This window comes from Sciurus vulgaris, assembly GCF_902686455.1.
Source record: "Sciurus vulgaris genome assembly, chromosome: 2".
NCBI classification, from domain to species: domain Eukaryota; kingdom Metazoa; phylum Chordata; class Mammalia; order Rodentia; family Sciuridae; genus Sciurus; species Sciurus vulgaris.
Genome location: NC_136462.1, coordinates 101,828,373 through 101,852,711, shown reverse-complemented (window position 1 = coordinate 101,852,711; position 24,339 = coordinate 101,828,373). Strand labels below are relative to the sequence as shown.

Here is a 24,339-nt window from a genome sequence, read left to right as displayed (position 1 = left end):
CAATAGTCATTTGGGTCTAATGTATGTCTGGTTTTATTTTCAGCTCCTTACAAAACTGATGGAGAGATTTCATAATTTCTCTTTTGTCCATAAAAATTCTTCTGAGCTTCTTCACTGTTTCTGCCCTCTCTGTGTCATCTTAAAGATTGCATCGCCTTAGAAAGACAGATAGAGTTTACTATTCTCTTTCCAAAAGTAGGTTCATTTTTCACAGAGATTGAGATTGATGGTTTTCATCTTGGCATATGAAGAACTAGAGTATTTCATTGTCTTATTTTCCTCATAAGCAGTCAGAATGCCAACCTGGCTCAACTGCACAGAGGTGGTAGCATCAAAGAATTGAGTTAAATATTTCCTTGGTAACAGTTGTGGAAGCACCACTTTATTGATTATTGTCTGCATACCATTTAAACATATTGACAAAGAAAAAGTGATCTAGATTCTGTCGCTGAAATCGATGTGTTTTCACTATTGTTCTCCCAAGCTGAGACTGGCCTCCCTACACTGACCCTTCAAGGACAGGGACAGGTCTATTTATCTTTTTTCCTCCCATCACCTGAGATGGTCTTCCACCTAGTAGCTGGTAATAAGTGTTTATTGAGTGGGTGGATGAATGGATGGACAGTGGGACAGTTTCTACTGAAGATTCAGCCAACTCCTAATTAGTAAGAGGAGGAGAGAAGGAAAAGCAGATGATTGCTATCCTGTATCATCCAGACCTGATCTTGAATACAAACTGAAATTTGTATTTTCCAGTGTTTTACATCATCCTGGATCAGGCCATGTGCACACAGCAGGCTCAAAAATAATTAAAAATAGAAACACGATGAATCTAGTCTGCAAGCTCTAGAAGCTTCTTTTCCCTAATGGTTAAGTAACTGGCTCTTCACCACTCATTTTCTCCCTGATCTACCTTCAGTTTCATGTTAGAGAGCCCCAAACCTTGCCTGAGACTCTCCTCATTCCTCATTCAGCTACTGTTTCTCCAGGAACCTCTGCCTCAAACATGGTTTCCTCAGCATTTGGACTCATCCTGGAACCTGGCTCCCCAGAAACTTCTGACTCATTCATGACCTCTTACAACCAGTAACCCTTATGTAGGTGACACAGAGCCTTATTCACAAGCTGGTGACCTGGGTCACCTCCTCCCTTAGAACCCAGCCCTGCTTCTGAGCCTGGGACTTGGCATGACATTAGTTCCTCCATCAAATGCAATTCCATCAGCCAATATGAATATGTATTCCTAGTCCTGAAAGCAATTTTAGTATAACTGAGGACTACATTTTTTAAGAAAAAATGCAGGACCTCATGAGCTTTGTATTCTCAACTGATGGCACAGTGTCTAGCACATGGCAATGGCTAGAGAAATGGTGACTGAAGGGAACACTCTCCAGTTGTCCCTGTGCCCTTGCAACATCCTGTTCAGTCATAATGTTGATTGTCTTGCTGGCTGGAGCCTTATCTTTCCATTTGAACTCTTCAATATGTCTGGGCAATTTTCAACTTTGGAACAATTTGAATAACTTTAAAACATCTCTTAAGCATTTACTGCTTTTAAATTTCAATGTTAGGAATTGAGATTTTCAATTATATCACTTTCTAAGTCTTTGTACACTCTTCTAAAATAGTGTGTATTACCTGGCACTCTTGTTTGTTTATTTGCCTTGCTTTTCTACTACTCTGAACTCCTTGAGGGCAAAAGCTGGAACTTAATTAATCTTATGCTCCTAGCAGCAAATACACCACGTGGTTCATGATGAATGTTCATTAAATTTTTGTTCCCTGAATGAGCAAAAGACTAATAATTGACAGCATAAAACAAGCATCATGTTCAAGGCAGAATGGAAGAAGTGCTAAATAACATGTTAATAGTCTGTAGCTAGGAAGAGAATGTACATGGTCATTATAGGGTTGGTTGTTTTCTTCTAAAGTGTTAATTCAGGAGCATTTCTTCAAATTTATCTATTTACTTCAAAAACCAATTTATCTATCTAGAGACCCACCAGGAAAAATTAATGCTGACTGCTTTTGAAGGCAAAAAACAAGGCAGGGAATTCATTTTCAACCCCCTGAGAATAAGCTGCAAGAAATGAAGACAACTAGTTCAAAGAAAAATTGTTACTTTTTCTTTTTCCTGCCTCTGCTGAGCATAAGCCCTTTATTTATATCTGTGCAGGAACACCTGTCCTCCAGACAGGGAGCCTGCCAATCTGGGGGCAATGTTAAACTGCTCTTTGGTTGCTGAATATACATAGAACATGGTCTATGTGAACACTTCCAGTCTCTGAGATTTCTTCCCATCACAATGAGGTGATTTTGAAATTTCAGAAAAATTATAATAGTTCTCAATCCTAACCAGCATTTTTTGGACTTCCCCCGTTATTATCCTAAAATGAAATTTGTAAGTAATATAACCAATCCGTATATATCACTCATATGCCATTTAAAGGAAAAATAATCAGTAATTTATAATAAAATAATATGTTTAAAGGACTGGGCATGACTATATTAAAATATAACAAAATGCTAACACACAGACCCCTCCCATTGCTGAGACAACAGCTGTGGATACAGACTCCTATAGTGTGTGGTGGATTTTCCTGGCAAGTTCTAGATAACAGAGACAGAATATGGTCATTTCTTGATATACAGAGTAGTAACCTTCCTAGAAATTTAGTTTATTAAAAGACTTGAAATATTCCTATGTGTTTACAGATAAGACAAAGTTAGGCTCTGGGTTTGGAAAATTATAAAAATGTTTGCCCTTCCATGAATTTCCAGTGTAATTTTTGGAAATGATGTGATATAGCAGGATAATAGTTGTGAAGGTCTTTTCTGAGCATTGCAGGACATCAAGCAACTCTAGGACCTGTCCACAAAGTGCCAATTAGTGTCTTCGCAATCATTGGGAAACCCAGATGTCCCTCACCTCAATTGTTCCCAAAGGCTCCAGTAGGGGGCAGTACCAACCCTGCCAACAGCCACTGCTTAGGTTAAAGGATGTAGACATTCTGTGGCCTTTGTTTCTGCCCTTCTCTCCCCCCACCCCTCTCTCCTCTCGTAATTTAAATCTTTTTACTACAATCTTATTCTGCTTCCATCATACCCTTAATCTTTCATTTTAAATTTATTTTTTATTTTATTAATTCTTTTTAGTTATATATGACATGAAGAACTAGAATCCATTTTGATATAATTATCAAAAAAAAAAAAAAAGCTTAGAATGTATCTTATTCTAATTAGGACCCCAGTCTTGTGTATGTACAAGATGGTGGGATACACTGGTGTATTCATATATCTACATAGGAAAATTATGTAGAGTCATTACATTGTCCTTCTCTTTAAAACCAAAAGGAAATGAAACAAAAATAGTAATTCCCAACTAATTCTAGAATTTCCTTTTTCAGCTTCCCAATGTTTCCTCCTTCCTTGTGCCCTCCCCTTCAGTCACAGTACTTCCCATATTGTATAGTAAGTGACCTGAATTAATTCTGTCTCCTCTATTAGAAAAAGAGCTTCTTGTCCTGTTCATTCACTTTCATTTTTATGTTCTCAAATTCTAGTTTTGAGGTTAGCATAGAGAAAAGTTGTTGGCTGATTAAATAAGGCTGGATGTTACTGAGCTACTAAGCCCTATCCAAAAAGGTAATCAAATAAAACCCCCAAATTTACATCTTAATTAAATTATTTTATAGACTAGACAGTATACTTTTGAAGTTGAAATTAGGCAAAGTATTTTCCAATCTGCAAATTCAAAGAGAAAATTGGAAGAGAATAATGGGTAGAAAGAAATCATAGATTCATGGAATTTATTTATCTTTGGGATTGGATTTTCGATTGGGAATATAATTCCAAAATGTTGATTTAGAGCATCCTAATTTTTGATACATAGTATCCTTAAAATTCATAATCCTTAGGTATTTAAAGTATATTAAATATGCTATTGTTTTTGAGAACTTCATTAATATTCCTTGATATATACAAGGTATATCTCTTGATATCTCTGTACCATGGTAAGGGATAACCTTCTTGGTGATCCGGGTGGTAAGTCTGTCCATCCAAACATCCATATGAGACATATGAAGACACAATGATGTGAGACACTAAAGTTCATATGAATAAGGAGGCATAGAGTTACTGATTGCCATGGGTTGATTTTTAGAGACTTCACGCAAGAATAGACATTTACATAGACTCTAGAGAAGAGTGGTGTGACAGACTTAGAGAGACGCATTGCTTAGATTTCTTCTTATGGAAAGGATGACTTGATTTGCTGTGAGGAGGATGGCTCCACCTGTGAGCACCTTGAGATCTGTCCCAGCATTGCAGCAGAGGTCATACTCCTTGGGATAATGGCTGAGCAGGGTAAAATATAAGAGCCTAGTCGTTTTCAGCCCATGCAGACTTCTTCTGATGGGAAATCTTTTCTCTAGAGTTTCCATTAAGTTGGTAGAAACGTTGTCAGATCTGGATGGTGAATAGAGTTTTTCCTGCCCAATCTTGCTTTAGCACTTTTCATTCATAGATGTTGCTTCCCAGTAAGCCTTTGCATTTATAACTCCATCTAATATCTACTTCTGGAAGGACCCAGTTGATGTTAGTTGGAAAGAGCGTGGTGAGAGGCTATTGCAGGCAAAGGGAATAACATAAAACAGGCACAGAGGCATACAAGTGCAGCCTGCTTAGGAAATGGGGATGAGTTTGGTGTGGATGGTGTAGAGGAGATGAGGACGTTCCAAGCAAGATGCAGAATGTGAGACTGGTATGGAGCTTTTTTCTGAAAGATGAAGAAAATCATGAAAAAAAAAAATTTTAAGAGAAGTAGGACATTTCCAATGCAAAGAAACGAGATAACAGAGAAACCCTGTGTTCAAGTTTTGTTAAGTATCCTTCTGTATGACAATTTATTTGTAAAGCAGTACTTCTTTTTTATTTCCTTTTCTTTCCCTTTTTTAGTTAGATGTCATATTAGTGCTTCATGTCCCACACAAAGAAGGAAATTTTGTTTATGTTACATACAGGAAGGAAATTTTGCTTCCTTGCTTTTAGACCAAACATTATCTAGTGCCTTTTAGGATTGTCAGAATTCAGATCTCAGTAGTTACACCTTCTACATTTCTATGGTGCTGACTTGAGGTTCTTTTCCTCTATTAGGTCCTTATTCCAATCTCCCATCTTTTTTAAATTGGCTTTTAATTTTTTTCCAGCTTCCATACATTACTAATTTGGTCTGATTTCTCATCTCTGTTGTATTCGTTTGTGTTGCTTACCATTTATTGACAAGTTTAGACCATCCATGTTGTTTATCTGTTTGTTTATTTTATATTTTTTGGCTTATGGAGACATTGTTGACCTCTTTTTTTTTTTTTTTAACAAATGTCCTTAACTGAAACATTATAACCAGGATAACTGTTTGCTCTTAGACATTTCAAGGAATACACTATATTATTTCAGTTTACCACTTTTTAAGAATATCTTGATTTAACTAATAGAATTCAGCAAAACAAGGTAACAATGAAATATGCTTTTCCATGTGTTTATATTAACATCCAGTGAATAACCTCAAAGGTTAAACTTCATGATCTGTCTCTTCAAGCCATGTACTTAATTCCAGTCATTACATCACCTGCTTCTCTTATGCCATTGATTTATGTTTCTTTCAAACTGCTGAGATTGGGCAGTATTATTTATTTTTTATTTGACACACCCTGCACTGTGACACAGTGTTTCAGAAGGTAATGGCAAAATACCTGCAATGCAGTGCAGAATTGCCTACTCACCTGGGTGAATCAATAACATCCCACTGCTGTACCTCTGGGACTCTCATAATACGGGAAGAGAATGGAAAGTTATAATCAGTCTGCCTTTCTGTGGCAAATATGTCAGGAATCTCCAAATAGCAGTGGTGTTCAAACCCCATAAAGTCTGTTTAATGTTGACAGATGCAAAGGAATGGTTAGGGTTTTCTTGGGACCTATATTTCAATCTTTCCAAAGTAGCTAAATCCTATTCAAAATATTCAAGAGAAAATACAAGTTCAGGACCCCCAAATATCTTTTTATGCATTATTTTTAGATACTAAAAAACATTAGGTGGGTTATTTTCAAATGATTCATGTGCCTTTTCTGGTACTTATATAATACTTTACTTTTCGAAAGGTTTTAGCATGTCATTTTATTTCTCTTTTCAGATATCCATTGAAGAGATTATTTGTCCATTTCATTGAGAAGAAAATTAGGGCACATCAGATGTAGGTAGCATTACCATGATGATGTGTAACCATGGCATTGACTAGATCTCATGCTCCTATTTGCCAGTCCCAGATTCGTTTCTGGAAAGTACTCTGTTTCATGGGGCATGATGTGTAGGATGGAGAAAGCTCATTTATTTATGAAAAATGATGTATTTCATTTTTGCTAAGCTTGAGTATTTCCTGAAGAGAATATTAACATTTTTATATTTCAAGTGGCTTATTTTAAGGGAAAATATATTACACATTTTAAAAATGAGTTAAACTATTTCTACTGTTAATGGCAATCCACTATTATGATATTCATACTATAAAGCCAACTATTAGTCAAAAATATAGTTTGATGAATGTAGTATATTTATAAATTGAAGATGGCCATTTCATTTCTTCCACAGTAAATTTGCTTTAAATATTAGTTTATTATATATGTTGGCTTGTATTACAAATATTTCCAGTAAGCAAACACAAATCATTTTTATATTTAGCATTTAAAATGTATCTTAACTTGACCATTAAATCATATATTAAATATTCAATTAAAGTGGGTTTTGATCCATTTTTTTAAAATTAGTGGTCAGGTATTCGGGGGAAACAAGCTCACCAGATATTTCTAAAACACAATTCACTTCATTTCTTGTTCTGTATATTTTGTCAGAGAATGCCTTAATGTAACAGAAATCAGATTTGGTGTGTATTTTTACACCAAATCAAATTGTGCAGGCGCCACCCTCCGCTTCTCCAAAACATTATAAAGGATAAGATTCCACCATGATATAGCTTAAGAAAGCAGTGCAGACCTGGAAGAAGTCCATGTGTAGAAAACATGGCTGCAGGAGGAGGTTTTACTGGAAAACCATGTGTCCCATAACACCATTACAAGAGCTAGACTTCAAAAGTAACTTTACTTAGCTGAGTTCTGACTCCTGGAATCTGTATGTAAAACATGCATGGTTTTTCTAGTTTCTCTTCAGGCATAAATCAGGAGTATAAAAGGTACCCAAAAATGTAAGAATGAAACTGTGATACAGTAGTGACTAATGGTAAAAAGCACTTAAATGCGCCAGTTATAACAGCTGTATGAAGAGGGTGAAGGCATCATAAGTCATTTTATTTATTACAATTGGCAGGTTTCCCGTCCTAGTTGTATTGAATATAATTTGACTTTCCCTATCTTCTTCTTGATCAGTCCTTGCTTTTTAAATTCACCAGCTGTAATCACAAATTTGATAAAATTTTCTCTCTTTATTTTAATATGTAGCAGCTACCAAAACTTGTTAAGCCCTTTTCCTAAATCCAGAAAAAAAAAAAAGTCCAGTAAACCTTTCATAATATTCTTAAAAATTTTAAGCACTACTTTAGATCACAAGTTCTAAATTTTCCATTTCTCATTCCTGAAGTAAGAGCTGTGTGCTCTCCCCATACACACAGTTGCTTAATCCTAGGAGGATGCTACATAATTGTTGCACTATGAAGTGAATTAGGTGTTTCACCTTCATATGCTATCTTCTACACAGCTATAACTAAGAATTTGTAAAATATTAGAAATATAATGCCAAGATTCTTCAATAATTTCATTTTATATAGAAAGCACAGATGTTTTAAAGATCTGTACCAATGACTAACTTTCTGGTTATTTGAAAATGATCTAAATTGATATTTTAAAACTTCATAAGTATCTGAATCTTTTGTAAAAATTAAGCAACTAACAAAATCGTCAAAACTGTATTTTATTTGTTAAATTTATAATATACATTTCTAATAATTTATATTTTATAAGATTAAATACTGAGATGAAGGATATTTCAATGAGGTATGAGATTTGAAATTATAATGGATGACAGTCATTTGAACTTTTGGTCTCAACATCTAATTCATTTTCATTTGTTGCTTTGGGTAGAATGTAGTAAAAGAATTCTGATTCATCCTGGGTAAGCAGAATATTCCAATAGCACTTTACTATAGAATTCTGCATGAGTGGAACTGCTTTGTACTATCATTAAATACACACACACACACAATCATACACCTTCTTTCATCAGTGATGTATTCTATAATTTTTTTAAAAAGCAGATTAATCTGCACACAAACTGATTTGGCAGCACAAATCAATGTGTTTTGGTTTCTACATTTATTAACAGCTAGTTGTAAATTTGCATTTTAAACCACAGTTTATAAACAATAATGTATATTATTTGAAGTTAAAATTTGAATCAGATAATTATGTAATTCTCTCTCTTGGAAATGCTGAGATATATGGATTTCAGGTAGGATTTTGTTGGGCAGGGTCATTTCTTCTGTACATACCTGACCTCCCCATACAACACTGTGACAGTGCAACAAATACTCACCTAATTACCTCAGATTCTTTCAATGGTCACTTTTAGTTGTACGTTAATAACAATTTGGATAATGTGGGCTCTTGGCTTTTGCTTGTTTCAAGCCCAGGTCATAAATCACAGGCCGTGTCACTGCAGACCAGCCCTTAGGCTTCCCAGGGCTCCCTAACACACCCTGCCTCAGTGCATTGCCCAGCTCATGCCAGGCAAGCTGCTGACTTGCACAGAAGGGAATTCCAGGAAGTCCTTGGAGCGGGCCTTTTTCCAATAATGCTCCCTGGCATGTACTCATTTCAGGGCTCTTTTGCAAATGGCTATTACACTGAGATCATGATGAGATTTCCTAGAAGTACCCGCAATTCTTTCACTAAAATTTCCTACTTCAAAACTTTTTGCAAAAAAAAGATTTTCTTTTGCGTTCTTAATGTCATATAACCATGTCAGTGCATTTTAGTGTCCTTTTAAGGTATAAAAGTGCTTAAATCTCTCGGAAACATATTTTTGAAGTAAAATTACTATTTTCAATTGTGTATCATTTTGTTTTAGATTTTAGACTTAATTACAGTGGATTTTATGTCTGCTACTTCAAATGGTAGATGAACACAAGAGTATTGAATTATTAATTATCTATTAATTCCTGTCATTCATCAGCAGTCACTGAGAATTTATGATGGGCCAATGATGCAATGAGTACTTGAGACATATGAGTAGCTGCCTTGGGTGATTTCAGATGAGATTGGCCTTTCAGAGTCACCTGTAGCACAGCCACTTGCCAGGCCTAAAGCACATGATAATTGCCATTCTAATTGGGAGTGAGATGAAATCTTAGAGTAGTTTTGATTTGCATTTCTCTAATTACAAGAGATGTTGAATTTTTTCCTATTTGTTGATTAATTATATCTCTTCTGTGAAGTGTTGCTCAGTTTCTTAACCCATTTATTGATTGGGTTATTTTTATTTTTGGTGTTAAGTTTTCAAATATTCACAAGGATGTGGGACAAAAGGTACTCTCATACATTGCTGGTGGGATTGCAACCACTCTGGAAAGAAGTGGGGAGTGTCCTTAGAAAACTTGGAATGGAACCACCATTTTACCCAGCTATCCCACTCCTCGGCCTATACCCAAAGGGCTTAAAATCAGCATATTCAGTGACGCAGCCACATCAGTGTTTATAGCAACTCAATTCACAATAGCTAAATTGTGGAACCAACCTAGATGCCCTTCAATAGATGAATGGATAAAGAAACTGTGGTATATATATACAATGGAATATTAATCAACCTTAAAGAAGAATTAAATTATGGCATTTGCTGGTAAATGGATGGAACTGGAAAATATCAGGCTAAGTGAGATAAGTCAATTTCAAAAAACCAAAGACCAAATGTTTTCTCTGATAAGTGAATGCTGATACATAAAAGGGGTGGCGTAAGGGAAGAATGGAGGAACTTTGGATTATGTAGAGAGGAATGAGGGGAGGGGAGGAGACAAGGGGTGGGAAAGATGGTGGAATGAGACAGACATTATTACCCTATATACATGTATGATTGCACAAACGGTGTGATTCTACATCAGGTACAACCAGAGAAATGAGAAGTTGTATTCCATTTGTGTACAATGAATTGAAATGCATTCTGCTGTCATGTATTACTAAATAGAACCAACAAAAAATTGAACTAAAAAAATAAAGCACATGATAAAGTTTCAGGGATGGATATGATCATAATGTCATGTAAGATGAAGTTGGGTATAGAGACATAACAGAGTTCTCAGTTCAACTTATACTAAAGGCAGAGTCCAGCTATTCACTCCTGTCCCTTGATCTCTGTTAACAGGCATTTGATATTTACTTGATTTTGTACATCTTTTGGGAGGGGGAAGTGGAATGTTTGAAATTAGTATAGTACTTGGTATATGAGTGGTATTCACATAATGGGACTCACAGAACCTTTGATCAGATTATTTGGAACCCTTTGTTTTTTTTCTGCCCAGGAACTCAGGCTCCAGAGACCTGGTGACTTGCTTAAGATTACCCACTGGTTAGAGTGAGGCTGTTCAAACATGATCCTTCTCAACTTTTGTTGATTTTTGTAAATGGCTTGATGGTCTCATTTAGCATTTCTTCTGTTTCCTCTGACTCTCTTAATTACCAGACCAGTGAATGTTTTCTCCATTAAGTGGCAGATGAACTACACCCAAAAAGATATGGAAAGCAATTGGCATTCCTATAAGTCCCACTTGAAGGACTTAGAGCCTCCAGGTTTTTGATAACACTTAAAAGGTTGCTGATTTTTCTTTTCCCCTCCTTTGCAGGCTTCCATCTAAGGCTATTAACTAAGTCAATGTATTATTTGAGTAACCTATACTAGAGGCAAATTGCCTTTAAGAGATAAAGAGATCCTGTAAAAAAAAAAAAAAAAATTCTGTTCATATTAAGTCTCCTACTTAAAACTCTTCAGTGGTGCAGTGTCTTCTTAGCTCATCTAAATGTGCAGGCTCACCAGGTGACTATGCCCCACAACTGGCACCTGTCTACTCAGGTACAGAGGTAGAAACCACAGCTTGCCTGCAGGGCAGCAGTGGGCCTTTGTCTTCAGGAATCCTTAAAACACCACAGCAACTCAGCATGGCTGTGAAAGTTTCCCTGCCCCTGATTCCCCTTGCACAATTCCATAGGCTGGGCTTGCCTAGGTCTGCTCTTAAGGAATCCCAACACTATGAAATTGGATTTTTATGGTTCATTTATAGTCCTTCCTAGTCCAGATGCAATTTATCAATGAGGGGTAATTTTTCTATCAACAATATTGTCTTGAGACTTGGTTGTCATTCTACCTTATCAAGTTACTAAGAGAATTCAGTTAGCCGTAACCAGAGATCAAGTTCTTAGGAGGAAGGGGAAAAGGTTTCTTTAAAAAAAAAAAAAAAAAAAAAGTTAAGTTTCTTTAATCACATGTGACTTCCCTTTTCTCTTAGGATTGAGTGTAGATTAATTAAATGAATTGTAAGGATCCTTTACTACTGGCCTTTGGATGCCTCTATAGTCTCATCTTGCCCCCTCCTCCTCACTTCAACTCTAAACCCAGCCTAACCAAATTCTTTTTTGATTCCTCCAGAAAACCAGTTGTCTCTCTATGGCTCTCAGCCTTCAGGCATGCTCATTTATTTATTAGAAGACTCTAATTCCTTCCTTGAGTCAAGCATTGAGCAAGGCCCTGAGTATGAAAATGGTGAAAAAGACAACCTAGTGGAGTCCATAGTCCCCAGCCTGAAATCGTTTCCCATCTTCCACTGTGTCTTAGGCATCCTCTGAAAAACACTTTCTAGTCCCCCATGTTGGTTAGGTGGCCTATACTGTATCACAACACTGATTGACCTGTGTTGTCATTGCATAATGCCTTGTCAACCCCCCAAGAAATTTTGAGCTCCTGAAAGTTGGGGAAGTATATCTATCCTGCCCACCATCGTATCTCCAATGTGTAGGTTGGATCCAGGTACCCAGCAGATACTTGATAAACAGAAGAGAGCACATTCTAGGATTGCAACATACATTTTAAACTTCAAATATGTACTGTTAAATTTTCAAGTCCTGTGATCCAGAATGAAGAAGGTATTTTCAGAGCAGATGTCTACCAAAATTTGTGATACAGATGGAATTATCTTTATTTAAAAAATAGTTATGAATAAAAAAAGCAAACCATATAGATAGTGGAGTATAAAACCTTCATAACTGGGTGATTCCCAATTATCCAAAACTTAAAGCCAATATTAACCTTAGTGAAAAAGTAATGGAGATAGGTCAGTAAGAGCTTCAGAAACTCCCAAGCATGGAATTCTTATTCTCACATAATGTAGTGTTTAAGTTTGGCCTGGTAACAAAGGAAAAGAAATTGTTTCCCATTAAGGCATCATATGTAGATGCATCTATGAGGATTACCACCCTTTCCTGGAACTATTTTCCTGGGATTTATCACATGAGTTCCTGTATAAAACAGTGCTAAGTCACACCCTCGAATGCACTTCCAACCAAACGATACAAAATGTGTTCTTCAACATGGCACTTTTCATATTAGCATTCTGTAAGATCAAAGGACATGGCGATGAGTCATAGCTCAGAAGCCATGTCTCTGATTGACTGAGATAATGTGGTCCAAGACATTACTTTTTGATGGTGCAGAGATAGAATTTGGAATAGTGTTAGGTAAATGGATAGTTAACATGCCCATTTAAGCTTTTTCTCTCAAATATCAAATATCTTAAATGAGCTTTGGAGAGGTGCTGGACCACATTCAATTTGCAATCAAGTTCTCTTAATAAGATTTTACAGTGTAAGAATTCTTCCTTGCTGATGAAAATGAAAGCCATAAATTTATGAGTCAGGTACTGACCAAACTTCTTGCATAAGAAAGGAGAGCACAACTGTGAACAGCCTGGGTCTTCCAGGTAACATCCTCATCTTTTCAAAGAAACAATGGATCTTTTCAAGCTCAAATGTGCAGCAGTGATTCCAGAGACTGCCATGCCCTGATAGACTATGGCAAATATTTAACCTGGCCTGCTACAGCGATATTCTGTTGAATTTATCTAGTATTTTACAGAAAACAACAAAACAAATCTTACTGTCACCTTTTAAAAACCCAGAAGATTTCACAAAACATTCTGGGTCTCTGACTCTTCATGAAAAAAATAGGAGGAGAGGCCACACTGAGTTGCCATTTTCCTGTGACAACAGGGGTCTGGAACTGAGTAGCAGTTGCTTAGAATGTCCTTCTGGGAGTGAATATGTGCTTTCTAGGTAATCTCAGGACCCACCAAGCCTGCTTTACTTATTTTCCCTAGATTCCTCCAGAAATCTGAGATTTTTTACTTGCTCAACATTGCAGAGAGGTAGCTTTAGCCTGTAAAAATCCCACATGTGTGTGTTTATAAAAGGGGAAAGAAATGGAGCTATCTAGGTAACTAAATGTCTGAATATCTAAATAAGTGAGGGTACCATACAAGTCACCGTGTTGGAGTTAGACACAAGAAGCGTGTGACAGTGTGTTCTTAGCTTATTACCATGGGAGAGGCTGTGCTGAACCCACTTGCTTATGGAATGCTTTGGGGGACCTGAAGGTATTATAACATATTTCCCTTTTTACAACATCCTTAATTTTAAATGTTCATTTTACTGATCTCCCAAGTAGCCTACGAAAAATGCAAACAGCTGGAAAACTCTTTCCAAGTATGATTATATTGAAAGATGTGGAGAAGCATACACTTGTTAGTTTGCCCCACACACACTTTCAGGTATGACCCCTTTATACATAGTCCAGCTGGGTATTTGACACCTGATGAACTAACTATAATTCAGTGTCTTAAGGACTATTGTAGAGTCTAATTACAGAAGTCTCATGGGTAAGGGGGTGAAGCAGGCTTCAAGTTGGGGTAGGGTCAATTTGTAAACAGTTTATATACATGCTGTAGGTAATAGAAAGTTTTCAGATATATAATTTATAAATTTCTCAACATGGTAGATGAGTTAATATCGAAGGAGCTAACATAGGGAATCCAGTTCTCTCAGTGAGTTCAAAAATTTCTTTCAACACTCCTAAGTGATTGACTAGCTGTTCTAACCTCTGAGATAGTGTAATGAGCTAAGTGATTGCACAGACTTAACTTTAGTGATCAAATATCTCTGTGTTATGGGCACTAAAAGGAACTGTTAAAACACACAGGTTAACTCTAATCCAATTATGGGAAACAATACTAAAGTTCAAATTATTTTTTCATTCTCTAATTTTGGAAGCAATCCTAGAATGCTTTACACACATATCTAATTTTATAACATTTTTGAATTAGAAACTATTATCTTCATGTTATAGTTAAGGAAACTGAGTTAAGATTCCTTACTACAATACATGACCTATTTTCATAAAAACAAAATATATAGTTTAAGGTTGTAACTTTTAAATATTAATGTGTTAAGACCTTTTAAGATCCTAGGCTGATTTTTTTAAAACTGGTAATAAAGTCATGTTAGGGATATGCAAGGTTCCTACATTTCAAAGCAGGGATGTTTGTGTTAGCAATTAAAACTTTACTTGCAGAACAATTGTGGATTAATTTCAGTGACAGAGCATGTAGCAAATAGTATTGATTATAGACTAATACATAAAGCGTCAGCACCCAGATAGAAAGTTCTCCTTGGCATATTGTAGAAACTGTCCGTGAATCACTTTTCATGAATATCAAAGGTTCAGTCCACATTTACACATGAAAGTACATGCTTACTTGGCTGTTTTCAAGTACAATTAGTAGGGATACTTCTGCTGAGATTGGAACACATGATATGTTATTGCTCGTTCAAAAACAAATCTACTACTAAGTTCCCTACTTTGCTTTTCAAAATACGTTATATGCATATAGAATTAATATACACATATACATTGTGTTTAATTTCGGGTAATCTGTTCAATACATTCTAGTATAGCATCTGTTGTAATATTTCCTCATATGATATGTGAGTTGTTTAATTCTATCTAGCACCACCATCAAAAATACCTATCTTCCTCCCTCATCCTCAAATACATTCCATATCTAAGTACAGGGAAAATACATAGAATATATCCTATGGAAATTCTTCAGTTAATATGCTTTATAGAAAAAGGAAAAAAATCTGAATTTTATGTCATTTGTTATATAATACTTTTGTATTTGCTTTGAAATTGTATGATGAAAGAAACATTGTTTTAAGGAAATATGTGAATACTACAGAATATAATCTTTTAAAAGGAGATAGTAGAAGTAAATACATTGGAAACAGTCAAATTAGAAAATCTGAAAGAAACCTACCCAAAGCTAGAGCATGTTTTTCTCCATTTTGAGATAGAAATCTGGGTGCCTTCTGTAGTTGAAAAACATAAGTACAACAAAAGGGAAGATTTTATTGATTTTGCTCACTGTATTTCCTCAGTACCTAGGACAATACCTGTCAATATTAGACTGTAAATATATACTTGTTGAATGAATTGAAAACCTAAGTTAAAAGACAGTTGCCTGTCACCCAAAGAATGAGTGTCATTATCTATGCATAAACTTGGCAGTATATAGAAATCATCAATTTTCATCTCAGTTGAAATTATTCACATTAGTAGCACTGCTTATAGCCCAAATTTAAATCAAATTTAGACTTTTAATTTTCATCTAAAATCTATTCAGAAGTATTATTTTGTGATACAAAACTGAAATATATTATACTGCTTAACATATAGAAGAATCCCAAGAGATATGAATAAAGACAGAAGAAATGGGCAGATTTTTTTAGAGATTATCAAATTTCCAAGCTGTGAATGTCCCTGTACCCTATTCATGTATTATAAAGGACTAAGACATTTCCTGCTAACTTCCTCAAGGATCTGTTTAATATCCTGGATATGTCCGTTAAAGAAGCAAAAGCAAAGATAAAGTCAGAACATTAATTAGGAACTACTGTATAGAGGGTAAAGAGGGGTGGGAGGGGTGGGGGGAAGGGAAAAAATAACAGAATGAATCAAACAACATTACTCTATGTAAATTTATGATTACACAAATGGTATGCCTTTACGCCATGTACAAACAGAGAAACAACATGTATCCTATTTGTTTACAATAAAAAAAAAAGAAAAAAGAAAAAAAAAAAGAACATTAATAAATATAAAATTCAAATAAACCAGTTGATTTTAAAATTGATAAAGAAGTCAAAATCACAAGCAAACATCATGAAGAACTGGGCACAGTAGCACACACCTGTAATTCCAGCAACATGGGAGACTGAAGAGGAGGATCACAAGTTTGTGGTCAGCCTCAGCAACTTAGCAAGACCTTGTGCAACTTAGTGAGACCCTGTCTCAAAATAAATCTTAAAAAAAAAAAAAAAAGCTGGGAATGTGATTCAATGGTTAAGCACCCCTGTGTTCAACCCTAGTAACCTCCCCACCCCCGAAAAAAATCATGGAGAAGCAATTCATCAAATGGAATTCATGAAATGGCAGTGATTAAAGTGAATCAGAAAAATCCTAACTTTTGAACACACACAAGATTAGACTTCAACATTATTAGGATATTGGGAAAGAAAGTGATGCGTGTCATATGAATAACTGTATGTTATTGTGAGTTGATGCAAAACATGGACAAATGAATATGTGATTTTCTTCTGCCCAGTGATTGTTTCCATGATATCTTTGAATGAAGAATACATACAGAGTTACAGAAACATTTAAAGGATATTATTTAGATGAAACGAGGTACTTAGAACAGAGGAACAAAGTTAAATCCATAGGTATTTAAGTATAAGAGATATCAGATAAACAGTTTTTTTAATACAACATTTGCTCTTAAAGTTGGTTGACACTATTTAGAATCCATGACCAAGGGATGGAGTCTCCTAATTGAAATTTTTCCACTTACCTCCTCCCAGTTGTAAGTATATGGCATCATTACAGGAACACAATAATGCTTTTCTTTAGTTGCATTTCCAAAAACATAAAAATTTGTATCTTGTAGAAAATTTGTGTTGTGCTGAGAAAATGTGTTTCTTTGGATAGGAGAACCTTATTGCTCTGGACAATGACTTTCCTTAAGGGTTAGGAGCAATCCCAGAACAGTCACTGGAGCACAGCATGGGTGTCAACAAAGACATAGGCCTTTTTACTGGAGAATAAGTCAGTCATTAGTTGCAGGTCAGCCTTATGGAAGTGTGTGCCTTCCCACATATCCCTAGTCAAGCCTGCCCTTGTCTCTCGAGGGCAGCTCCAGAGAATGGTCAAAAGTTTCTGGCAGCAAGGCCCCCATTCTTTCCCACAAAGCCAAAATTTTTAAATTTTGATGAAGTCGAGTATATTGGTTTTTCTTTTATGAATTAGTCTTTTGGAGTCAAGCCCAGTAACTTTGCCTAGCCCTAGATCCTGAAATGTTTTCTCTTATTTTTATATCAGTAAACTTTTCAAAGATACTATAACCTTTCCATGTGAGAGAAAAATATTATAAGAAGGAGAAAAAAGAGAGATTGTGTATCTGCCATCATATGCAAAAATAAGTCAAAAAATGGAGTAATTATTAAATATAAAACCAAAACTATAAAACTTCTAGAAGATAACAGGAGAAAAGTTTCAAGACACTGGTCTGGATGATTATTTGTTACAATATATGACTCCAAAAGCACAGGTAGCAAAAGTAAAATAGACAAATGGAATGGCATCAAACTAAAAAGCTTATACACAGCCAAAGAAACAACCAACAAAGTGAAGAAGCACCCTACAGAATCAAAAACAATTCTGCAAACCACACATTTGATAAGAATTAATATCCAAAATGTATAATGAACTCAAACAACTCAATAGCTAGAAACCAAATAACTTGCTTTAAAAAAAAAAATGGGACAAGGGACCTGAATAGCCTTTTCTCAAAGAAGACATATTAATGGCCAACAGGTATATGAAAAAAAAATGTACACCACCACTAATCAATAGAAAAAGGCATATTGAAACCACAGTGAGATATCACTTCATACCTATTAGAATGACTCCTATAAAAAAGACAAAGATATTAAGTGCTAGCAAGGACATGGAAAAAATGGAACCTTATACACTGTTAGCGGAAAGATAAATTTGTACAGTTATTATGGAAAAGAGTTTGGAGGTTCTTCAAAAAATTAAAAATAGAGCTACCATATTATGATCCAGCAGGCCTACTACTATATTTGTATACAAAGGAAAGGAAATCAATATGTCAAAGAGGTATATACATTGCTATGTACATTGCAGCATTTTTCATAATAGCCAACTTAAGTGTCCACCAGTGGATATATGGGTAAAGAAAAGGTGGTGTATGCACATAGTGGAATACTATTCAGCCTATAAGAAAAAGCAGATCCTTTCATGTGCCACAACATGATTGAATCTGGGGAACATTACACTAAGTGAAATAAGGTAGGCACAGAAAGGCAAATACTGCATGGTCTCTCCTATATATGGAATCTAAAAAAGTCAAACTCAGAGAAGTGGAGAGTAGAATGGTAGTTCTCAGGGCTGAATTTGGGAGATTGAAGAGAGGTGGTCAATAGATATAGAATTTCGATTACATAGAAGAATAAATTCCAGAGATTTATCAACAATATGGTGATTGTCCCTAATAATAATGTATTGATCCTTGAAAATTGCTACAAGAGCATATTTTAATGTCCTGACACACACACACATAAGGTCACAATTGTGTTAGTCAGTTTCCTGTCACTGTGACAAGATACCTGAGAGAAACAACATCCAGGAGATAAGGTTTATTTTGGCTTACAGTTTCAGAGGTTTTAGTCTGTGCTTGCTAAGCTCTGTTATTCTTAGTCCTGGGGGAAGATAGAATATCATAACAGAAGTATGTGGTGGAGGGAAGCTGCTCACCACACGGCAGCTGGGAAGCATAAAGAGAAATAGAAAGAGACCCCAATATGCCCCAGTGACCTAACTTCATTCCATTAGGCTCCACATAAAGGTTCCACTACCTTCCAATTGTGTCACACACTAGCAATCAAACCGTTAGCCCACACCTTTGGGAGAATTTCATATCCCAACTCTAATACTCTGCCCATAGCCCCCAAAGGTTCATGTCCATCACATGTTGTAAAATCCATTCAGTCCATTTCCAAGAGTCCCTCAAATCTCAACAGTTCCAACATTACTCCAAAGCCCAAGTCCAAAGGCTCCTCTGAGAATCAAGGGAAACTCTTAGCTGTGATGCTTGTAAAACAAAAAGGAAAGTTACATACTTCCAAGGTACAATGGCACATAGTAAACCAACCTATTCCAAAATAGAGGAATAGAAAGATAGAAGGGAAGGGGTGGGCCAAAGCCAACTGAAACCCAACAGAGCTAACACTGGATCCTATAGCTCCACATTTAGCATTCAGGGTACGTGTTGGAGTATGTGAGCTCCAAAGGGCTTATGCAGCCACCCCTGTAGTCTTCTAGCAGCAGCCCACATGGTTCCACTCTGGGGCTGGCTCTACTAATTGCATCTCTTATATTCTGGGGTATCCCTTGCAGTTTTGGCTTTACTCTCATAATTTCACACATTGCCCCCTCAGGAGTTGCTTCTAGGGTCTGATCCTACCACATACTGCCCAGGCTTTCTCTGAAATCTCAGCGGAAGGCAGTATGACCCCAGAACTCTTACATTGTACATGCCTGCAAAAGTAGACCTTGGATGACACCAAGGGCTGCTACAAGTGGAAGCAGTAGCCAGAACCTCTTGGACCATAGTTTCATTGACCTCCGAGTACCTGGACAGTTGAATCCAGGGAACCAAATCCCTGGAAAATATTCTTTATATGATTCCTTGCTGTCAAGATAGGTATTCAGGAGCTCTTCTCAAAGCCAAGTTTTTGAAAGGAGTTTATTCTTTCATACGCTTGAACCTGCAGTGAATGGGGTCTTGCTGATTCCTGAGATGCCCTCAAGACACACTATCTTTTCTCTTGTCCCAGAGCAAAGCACTAGATTTCTTTTTAATGGCCCTAATCTCAGCATCCTCACTTTCATTGACCTCAACTTTGTGCTTTTTTTTTGACCAAACTGCTGGTTTTTTGAGGCTTTCTGGTCTGATTTTTTTACTCCTGATTCTCTCTATAAATTTAGATAAAAGCATCCAGCAATAACCAAGGCACAGCCAGAATGCCTTGAAATTTTCTCCACCAGATTAATTAGTCCATATTTTTTAAACTCAGCCTTGAACAAAGTCTTAGGGCATGGACAAAATGTAGGTAAGGTTTTCTGTTGTTTGATTTGTTTTTGCTAGAATGTAACATGAATGGCCTCTAGTCCACTTCCCAACAGAGTCCTTACTTACATTTGAAACATGAGCTGGGCCTTTATATCACATTCCTATCAGCATTCTAGTCTTCTAATACCCCACCAGAATTGCCCCTCAAGCTCTGTTTACAGCATTCTAAGCTTTCTCTAGCCTGCTTCTCCAAACATTTCTGAACTGTCCCACAAACCAATTCCAAAGGTTTCTGAAAAATATTTTCAGGTCACAGCAAGGACCCCACTTCTCAGTACCAATTTTCCCTATTAGTCAGCTTTTGGTTACTGTGACAAAATATCTGAGACAATTGAGTTATAAGGAGGAAAGATTTTTTTGGCTCATGGTTGCAGAGGTTTTAGTTCACAGTAGTTCGGCACTAGCATTGTGGGCCTGTGCCAAGGCAGAACAACACTGCAGAGGAGACACTCAATTCATGGCAGCCAGGAAGCAAAGAGAGAGCTCATTTTTATAACAAAGCCCTTCCCTGGTAAACTACTGAGCTATGAATCCTTGAATGAATTAATCCATTCATAAGGTTAGACCCTTATGATCCAGTCACTTCCCAAAGGTCCTACTTTTGCACACTTCTGCATTGGGGACCAAAGCTTCAACACATAAACTTTCATCACCTCATATCTTAAAAACTTCTAAAATTTCTTAATTTGTCATAATACAGAAGTAGTTATTTGAAATTTTTTATAAAAATGATGTAGACAGTTACTGTAATTTCTTTGTTTACCTAGGTATCATATTCCCTAGTGTTCCTTGGTAGAAGTATTGAAGACAGTTTTTTTATTATATAACAGTTAGATTATATGTTCATCTACAATATATACTTGCTTCTCAAAAATGATCTTGAATTAGAAATTTTGTTATCTTGTCTCTGAAACATATGGTTTGGGCTTAATCATCAAATAATTTCTCAGTAATAGTGTCTAATACATGAATGTAAAGTTTTTTTTTTTTTTATCATTTCTGCCATTCCTCAGTATAAAAACTTGCATTGATAAATCTTTTGATGGCAATACTGTCCCTTGAATATAGATAAATACTTTAGAATTTTCTTTTTTTGTTTTGCATAAATTATACTTATAATGTATCAATGGTGACTTGAGGTTTTCATTTATTTAAAATATAGAAAGATTTTCAAAATTTGTGGAATAACTAGAGTGTGGAATTCTTGTAATATTTCTATGATTGTTTTCTAATCTATTACTGCTGCATCATTCATACCTAATTAGCCAGTAGTTTTTTAGAATGACTCATTCTCAGGGGACATTCCAGACCACCAGACTTTGTATTCTGAGTGACTCAATTTTATAGAATTCTCTAATTTTGCAGTTTCTTAATCTTGAAACTCAATTCTACATAGTTCCCTAATTCTTTACATAGCTTTATTAAAATAAATAACCAAAGTGATAAGCATCCAAACAAGAAGATTGAGAACAAAAAGGATTGAGATTACCAGGAAGTAATATGTCAGATGCCATGAGTAGGATGCAGAAGGTAGAAAGGAGTCTTTCTCAGAGGAATGGAGAGCACAGGTAAATCTGTGAGTCTGTAGAGTGGAGATCTGTCAATAGGATTAAAAGATAATTTTATTTTTAACTTAAAAATGAAATCAGAATTATTAAAATAATATATTTTGTATGTAATAGGCTAGATGGTGATTACAGCTATGCACTTTTTAATTGACTGCAGAGCATATTAACTTTTTTATTTTGTATTTTTTCTAATTAAGCCTTAAAAATGAATAATAAAGATTATTTAGAGAAGAATTTGAAGAATAGTCAAGTTTTCCAGAGATCTCGCACTCTTTATCTAACCAGAGTCCTAGACCAGAGGCCAGATGGGCCACTCAATCCAGGAACCAAATAGGAAAGGTAATGTGAAAGACAGGAGAATAATTTATTCAATATAGTGATATCAAGCATCCCCAGCCCTGTCTTGGGGCTACTGCTGTGAGCTTCAGGTTTAAATATGGGAACAAAACCAGGGTGCAGGAAGTATGTGCAGTCCCCAGTCTTGTGGTCTGGTTGATAATTAAATTATCTCAGGATTAGTCAGGTGGAGCCTTATGTTAGATAAGAAAGTAGCTGTGCCCTGGGGGTAGTTTCGGCTCTTATCACCAGATGTTTATCCATTGGACCTGTTGTTCCTGGAATCCAAGGTGACTACAGGAGAGAATGATTCAGAGCAGAGGAGAGACTCAGAGAAAAATGTAGACAGAGATTCCAACTTTTATCCTGCTTTTAGGTGCTCATCAGGTATCTACTGGTATTTATTTGCAGATCCAAGTAAAGATCAGTGCTTTTAGCAAAAGCAAACTTTTAAGTACTTTTCACATTTATATTAAAGTGCTTTTAAACATTGGACACCTCTGGGTTAATATTCTCAAGTTACCTGGACTCCTCTGCTGCATCTTTGTCAGTTGCATTGGGTGTATATGTCTTCAATAATATTTTCATTGCTGCTGTGGGTTTAGTGATACCCTGCATGTGTAGCAGGATTTGCTGCCTACTTTGTTAACTGAATTACATCATCTGATAAGCATTCAGATCCCAACTAATGGAGAGGGATGAGCCTTTATGGTTTAAAAGGAGAGTGTGTGTACTCACTATATAAGCAATTGGTTCACTGGTGAATATATTCATCTAATGATGACTTTTTCTTCTTTACATAGCTGAGTGAATATGGAATCTCATAAAATGAGTGCTTAGATCTTAGGACACTTGTATGTCTCAGAAATTACAAAGGAATATATTATTATTCTTGAAAGAGTTAACAGTGACCGGTGTCCTCTGTAGGATAGTTGGGGAAAAAAAAAAAAACAAAAAAAACAAACTTGGGAATCCTGACTTTGCTATTTTCCAAATGGGTCACTTTGAACAAATCATTTCACTTCTGCCTCTCACGTCCCCTTAATTTAAGGAGAAGTCATATGAGACAATTTCTAAATTCTTTATTCTCTAACGTAACTAAAAATCAAAAATGTGTTAGCAGCTAATACCTATATGTTTCCGCACTTAGTATTTAAATATTTGTATTAAATATCATTGCAAAAAGTCACAAGAGTGACTTTTTGAGCATCAGTTTTACCCAGCGTATTTTATGATTGTGGTAGGTTGGGCAGGTCATCTTTTTATAACAAGCTCAGTGGGGATCCCATATGTTTGAGAGAGAAGTTTTATCACAACATGTTGTTAAGAAGTGCATTTCTACCTTCAAAGGCAGGGAGTAAAACCAGTCTTGTTTAACCACTTTGTCCTCTCTTTCTGAGTTAAGTAGGAAGAGAAGAGGCACAAACAGAACATAGAGGGATGAAGGAAAAGATAATCAATCAATAAAGTTACATATATTATAATTTGTGTGTGTGTGCGCGCGTGTGTGTTAGATTTGTATCTTCACACCTATTATATTTTTCCTCCAAATTTTTAGGTCTTTTCATTTTTCCTTTTTATGTATGTTTTGGGTTGTTCTGAGTTTGAATTTGTTGTCTTCAGTTTTACTTGTCATTTATTCCCATATTTGTAGGTAGTAGAGGAATGAATTCTGCCCGCTGACCATCTGGAATTCTACTTGCAGACTTTCTGACTCAGTAGCTCTTCCCAAAGTCTGTACTTTAGACAAAGAACACAGCCCTGTGTGCCTCTTCCTACTTCCCCTGCTGTTCATGCATTCACATGTAGATGTATCAGCATTATTTCACACAGAGCCTCTCCAAAGTTCAGAGGTTGGAATGAATTGCCCTTTAGCAAGCTCCCCTCTTGCTGTCCTGATTGTGGACAATATCTCCTCCTTTGCTGAACCTGCAACTTCAAAGAATGGTACTAAAAGTGATGTTATGTTGGGGAAGTGCAGCATCTTCTCTGTGCAAAGCCTGGAATGGTGGGGAATGATCTGTCAGACAATCACGGAGCATGATACAAGTAACATGTGAACAA

General features: G+C 36.0%; 1 protein-coding gene across 1 annotated transcript in view; it reads left to right on the top strand.

Annotated features, from left to right (window-relative positions):
- WDR72 (WD repeat domain 72) overlaps positions 1-24,339 on the top strand; it is a 143,767-nt gene that overhangs the window by 113,049 nt on the left and 6,379 nt on the right. The window lies entirely within an intron of this gene.